Raw genomic sequence first — 6,102 nt, forward strand, 5'->3', positions numbered from 1 at the left:
ATACCGGGTCCCGTGAGGCCCATCCAGAGGGCTCTGCCCCTGGGGCTGGCAACATGCCCATCATGGAAGAAGAAACCCAAGCCCAGGACCCGTTTTGGGTCTCCTGGTTCTGAGGTGCTTTGTGAACATACTGGTGGGTCCTGACCCAAGAGAGAAAGCCCATCTATGCAGCTGTGAGGAAGGAGAGAATTCCTTTTTGCCTGGGATACATACTCTCATTTTATTATTATTATTATTATTATTATTTTCAACATTTTTTATTTATTTTTGGGACAGAGAGAGACAGAGCATGAACGGGCGAGGGGCAGAGAGAGAGGGAGACACAGAATCGGAAACAGGCTCCAGGCTCCGAGCCATCAGCCCAGAGCCTGACGCGGGGCTCGAACTCACGGACCGCGAGACCGTGACCTGGCCGAAGTCGGACGCTTAACCGACTGCGCCACCCAGGCGCCCCTATTTTTTATTTTTAAGTTTATTTATTTTTATTTTTTTTAATGTTTATTTATTTTTGGAGGAGAGAGACAAAGTGTGAGCAGGGGAGGGGCAGAGAGAGAGGGAGACACAGAATCCCAAGCAGGCTCCAGGCTCTGAGCCATCAGCACAGACCTGATGAGAGGCTTGAACCCACGAACCGTGAGATCATGACCTGAGCCATGGTCAGACACTTAACAGACTGAGCCACTCAGGCGACCCTAGTCCTCAGCTCTTAAGACAGTGGACAATGTCCAGCAACCTGAGTGTTTGTCCAGCATTTTCCAGTATTCTCAACAGTGAAATATCTTCATCTTCTCTTAGGAATCCTTCAGGCTCACGCCCCAGGTACGTGGGGGGTCGCACGTCTGATGTGTGAAATCTGAAGACAGACAAGGACTGAGGACTTCCGTGAGTCAAATCCTTGAAGCTGGGCATGTGAGGAACATGTTGCAATCAGCAGCACTGAGAACGTTTCCAGAACGTAGCTGTGAAAGGAGGAACTTAACAGTTAGAGAAACCTTGTTCCTGCCCACACTCTGGAGTCGTGAGTGAGGTTGTGGCCGTCCCAGCTCCGCTCCCTCCCACGGGCTGCACAGCTGAAGACGTGGCTCTGGACAGGCTGGTTTGCTGCCATGATCCCTAGGCTACTCCCACTGCTCTGTCTCAGTAAGTCTCACGGGGCGACCCTAGAAAACAACAGACTCGGTAAGAGGTTTGGGCTGGGGATTGAAAGAGAAAACAAAAACATCAGCCTTGGTTTATTGAGCACACACTATGTATCAGAAATCTTGCCGAGTGCAATCAATGCACACATTACTTCTAAACTGGTGCTTTACAAATTTCAATGAATGTTCCAAGTTCATGATTCTGCAGAAAAGCCTTTGCTACCTGTACTTTATTGGCTTAACGTGTTTTTTTTTTTTAATTTAAAAATAATGTTTAAAAAAAACAAAAAACAACAACAACAACAAAAAATGTTTATTTATTTTTGAGAGAAAGACAGAGCACAAGTGGGGGAGGGGCAGAAAGAGAGGAAGTCACAGAATCCGAAGCAGGCTCCAGGCTCTGAGCTGTCAGCACAGAGCCCGATGCGGGGCTCGAACTCACGAACCATGAGATCGTGATCTGAGCCGAACTTGGACGCTTAACCGACTGAACCACCCAGGTGCCCCGGCTTAACGTGTTTTGTTTTTAATACTGACTTAGCCTTTTGTACCTAAATAAAAGTGCTTAGGAAAGAAACTTTCGATACTATGAATGAAAATCCAGGTCGGGGCACCCGGTGGTTCGGTTGGTTGAGCATCGGCTCTTGGTTTTGGTTCAGGTCATGGACCTCATGGTTTATGGGATTTGAGCTGCGCATCAGGCTCTGCACTGACAGCATGGAGCCTGCTTGGGGTTCTCTCTCTCTCCCTCTCTCTGCCTCTTCCCCACTCAAGAACACACAGACCCGCGCTCGCTCTCTCTCTCTCTCTCTCAAAATAAATAAATAAACTTAAAAAGTCCAGGTCAAATACAGAAACTATAAAGTAAATGCAGCGAGAAGGAAACAGTATTAGCATTCTCTAACTATACGCTGGTCCTTGTCAAGCTTCTGGGCCTGAGAGCTGCTAGTTCTCTGCTATGGAGGCAATTAGCCCCCATCCAGGTATGTCAGAGGCTAGCCTCAAGGAGGCTCTCTTGGTGCTTACTGCATACAATCACGCAGAGCTTGGACTGTCCTTCCTTCTGCCTCGAACTCATCACGTCTAACACTGATGGGACATATTCCACACTTGGGCTGGTCTCCACCCCTCAAAAAATAAAAACAACACTCCCCACAACACAAACCCTGCAAGAGAGGACGAGGTCCACGTCTGCAGATTAGGAATCCAATCTGAGTCTGCAGAGTCAAGTGCCTTGTCTCGGATCGCACGGGTGGTATGCAGGGAAGCCAGATCTCAACCCAGAACCGCCGGGTTCTAAAAACGTTTCCACTCAGCCAAGATGTTGAAGTAAGAGGGACACACACACATGGGGTCCTTGGTATGGAGCACTCTAGGAGTGTCTGAAAGGGTTTCGGGGTTGGAAACCCCTGAGGAGGCAGAGACGTGTGATTCAGAATGTCCCCAGCGATGGACCAGAGACCAGAACTGGTCTCCAGAAACCAACAAAGCTTGATATCCACAAACAGAAAGGGAGGACTCACGTCAGCATGGCTCTTTGCACTTGGCTTCCTGCCATCGCCACGGATCTCTGATCCCAAGACTTCAGGCTTGCTTGCAGAGGGCCCCTTATGTCAGAGGCTCGTCGTAGGAAGACACGCCCGTCTGTGTCCAAAAAAAAATATGTCTACTATTCCTTGTATCGTTCATTCTCCTCTGGCTGGGTTAGGCACAGGTCCCACTAGCAATGCCTTCCAGAGATCGTCTCCGGATACATGTCTGAAATCTTCACTCCTTTTGACGGCTGAGTACTATTCCACTTATATATGGATCTCATTTTGCTTCTCCATCCGCCTGTTGGTGGGTGCTCTGCCTCACTGCAGTGAGATAAACTTTTTTCCATGTTTGGCTTTGAGAGTGAGTGAGTCTCTCCTAAGAGGACTTCCTCTTGCCTCCATAAGCAATGAGGCCTCTAAGCAAGTGTCCTGCTCAAGACAGGGGTGAGATCAGATGAGATGTGCCGGGGCCTGGGGCCGAATGATAAACCCCACATGGCCTGAAGGTGTGTCCAACCACCATCTACCAAGTTCCATCTCCTTCCTGCTAACAGAGCACAGGAGGCCACTGAAGCGATTAGGCCCATGTTCTCCTTTTTTTTTTTTTTTTTTTTTTTTACCCTGTGTGGACCACCAGTTTTGTGTCTCAGAAGTAAAAAGGGAGAAACTACCAGTTTTTTGTGTTTTTTTTTTTAGTTTTTTTAACGTTTATTTATTTTTGAGACAGAGAGAGACAGAGCATGAACCGGGGAGGGTCAGAGAGAGAGGGAGACACAGAATCTGAAACAGGCTCCAGGCTCTGAGCTGTCAGCACAGAGCCCGACGCGGGGCTCGAACTCACGGACCGCGAGATCATGACCTGAGCCGAAGTCGGACGCTTCACCGACCGAGCCACCCAGGCGCCCTGAAACTACCAGATCTTTATGCTAAAACTGCCTCCCTCCCTCCATAGTTCTCTGATCCCAAGACGTCAGGCGGCCCCACAGAGCGATCCTTACATCACCTCCTTACCTCCCTCAAAGGTGTTTGGGACTGAGTGTCTTGAGGAGTGCAGGAGGGGGCTGAGGGACACAGGGCTGGCACTGCAAAGGCTCTGAATTTTCACAGGCCCCGAAATGTGCCGTGAGGCAAGACAGAGCACACGCCGACTTCTCTGTCCTAATCGCAATCCCCTTGTGAGCTGTCCCATGCCATCTAGAATTTATTTTTTCAGACTCCCACTTTGTCTGGCATCGGTGAGAATTTTCTTTTCAATACCGTAAACACACCCATTATGTTCTGCTTTTTATTACGTTAAATATATGTAAATAATATTGATCCTCTTAACTCTCTGTAAGTATACATTTTGGTGGCATTTCAGTGCATTCACAATGATGTGCAACCTTCACCCAAAACGTTTGTCATCCCCGACATAAACTCTGTACTCGTTCATCAATACTCCTTTCTGCTTCCTCCCCAGCCCCCTGATAACCATGAATTTGCCCATTCTAGCCAGGTACTTTGTGTCAGTGGAATCACACAGTAATTGTTCTTGGGTGTTGGGCTAATTTCACACAGCAAAGTGTCATCCAAGTCCACTCATGATGTAGCATCTATCAGCATTTCATTGCTTTTAATGCTTACTTATTTTTGAGAGAGAGAGACAGAGTGAGAGCAGGGGAGGAGCAGAGAGAGAGAGGGAGACACAGAAACAGAAGCAGCTCCAGGCTCTGAGCTGTCAGCACAGAGCCCGCCGTGGGGCTCGAACCCACGAACTGTGAGAGCATGACCTGAGATGAAGGCAGATGCTTAACTGACTGAACCACCCAGGTGCCCCAGCATTTCATTCCTTTCAAATGGCAGAAGAGTATTCCACTGTCTGTACAGACCACAGACCTTTCCTTTATCCACTTATCCTTCACTGGATGCTTGGGTCTTTTCATGTTTTGGCTATTTATCACTTTTTCTTTCTTTTTTTTTTTTTTTTCAAAACGTGGGATGTAGTATTTTTGATTTCCCCAGACAATTTTAGCACAAAGGCCTGGTAACTTCCCCCTTTTCATGACTAAGACACAAAACTGGTTCACACAGGGAAAGAAAAGAAAGAAAGAAAGAAAGAAAGAAAGAAAGAAAGAAAGAAAGAGAGGAAGAAAGAAAGAAAGAAACAGGAAGGAAGGAAGGAAGGAAGGAAGGAAGGAAGGAAGGAAGGAAGGAAGAGGGAGGGAGGGAGGGAGGGGAAATCTCTTAAGTATCTGTTGACTTAGAGCAATCACTCTCTTCCAATAAATTCTGTAAACAGGCTTGATGTTATTTTTTGGGAGACCTTAGAACTCGGACAAAACGTGTCTACCACATTTGGGCATTAACAGCAGGATGTCTGTGGGTGCTCGGAGATACACATAATAAATAACTGTCAATTGCAAATTTCTTTCTAAGTCAACGGATTTTTTTTTAAGTTTTTATTTTTGAGAGAGACAGACAGAGTGCGAGCGGGGGAGGGGAAGAGAGAGAGAGAGGGAGTCACGGAATCCGAAGCGGGCTCCAGGCTCTGAGCTGTCAGCACAGAGCCCGACGCGGGGTTCCGACTCATGGACCAGGAGATCATGACTGCAGCCAAAGTTGGACGCTTAATGGACTGAGCCACCCAGGTGCCCCTGGCATAGAGCAGCCTTCAGCATGGGGTGGGGAGGGGTTCTTCTGGCACCAGTGAGGCTGTCTGCAGACTGTCAGGCCCACTCAGGGTCTCAGACAAGATCAGAGGTGGCCCAGGGTCACATTCAAGTCCCATGCTTCCTGATCTTTCTCAGGGTTCCTGCCTTCTACATCCAGGGTGAATTGGTGGGGGCCAGTCGGGGGGATGTTCAGGAACTGTAACACCAGCCTGACAGAAATGCAAGGACCTGTCCGTGATAGAGGCTGAGAATCCAGGGGTCTGTGGACGTTTGTGAAGCCAGGAGAGCCCCTGGAGTGGCAGGTGGCATCCAAAGAGGAGCCCTTCTGTGGGAAATGGGGCAGGAGCAGAGGGCGGAGTGGAAGCCTGGGTCCAGCATGGGAAATGAGAACCCCAGATGCGTGACCTCCAGGGTCTGGTCTCAGTGGCAGCACCCCCCCCCCCCCCGGGGAGGTCCCCTTGAGACAGGGCTCAGGTCTCACGGACAGACGGTTCTCTTGCAGGGCTGTGCGCTGGCCAAGGAAGCAGGGGGACTGATGGTGAGTGTTCCTTCAGTTAAACCCTCCCTCTCCTTCGCTCCAAATTCCCCGCATCCCTTCTCTTTCCTTCAAGGGGTTTCCTGACAGCAGGCGAGGGCACCAAATCCTGTCCCCAATCTGCTTCCTTCCAGAGCCCCTTCCCAAGCCCACCCTCAGGGCCTGGCCCAGCTGGGTGGTGCCTCCCAGAAGCAATGTAAGGCTGCGATGCCAGACCCCGACCAAGGATGTCGACTTTGTTC

General features: G+C 49.3%; 1 long non-coding RNA gene across 1 annotated transcript; it reads left to right on the top strand.

Moving 5' to 3' along the window:
- Positions 1 to 1,084: 1,084 nt before the first annotated feature.
- On the top strand, positions 1,085 to 6,102 carry LOC121026620 (uncharacterized). Its single transcript, XR_005788407.1, has 3 exons — positions 1,085 to 1,140; positions 5,828 to 5,863; positions 5,995 to 6,102. It is a non-coding gene; the product is annotated as an uncharacterized LOC121026620 (long non-coding RNA).

Source organism: Herpailurus yagouaroundi, unplaced genomic scaffold (assembly GCF_014898765.1).
Source record: "Herpailurus yagouaroundi ecotype Mexico unplaced genomic scaffold, PumYag 149052, whole genome shotgun sequence".
In the NCBI taxonomy this organism is placed as follows: Eukaryota; Metazoa; Chordata; class Mammalia; order Carnivora; family Felidae; genus Herpailurus; species Herpailurus yagouaroundi.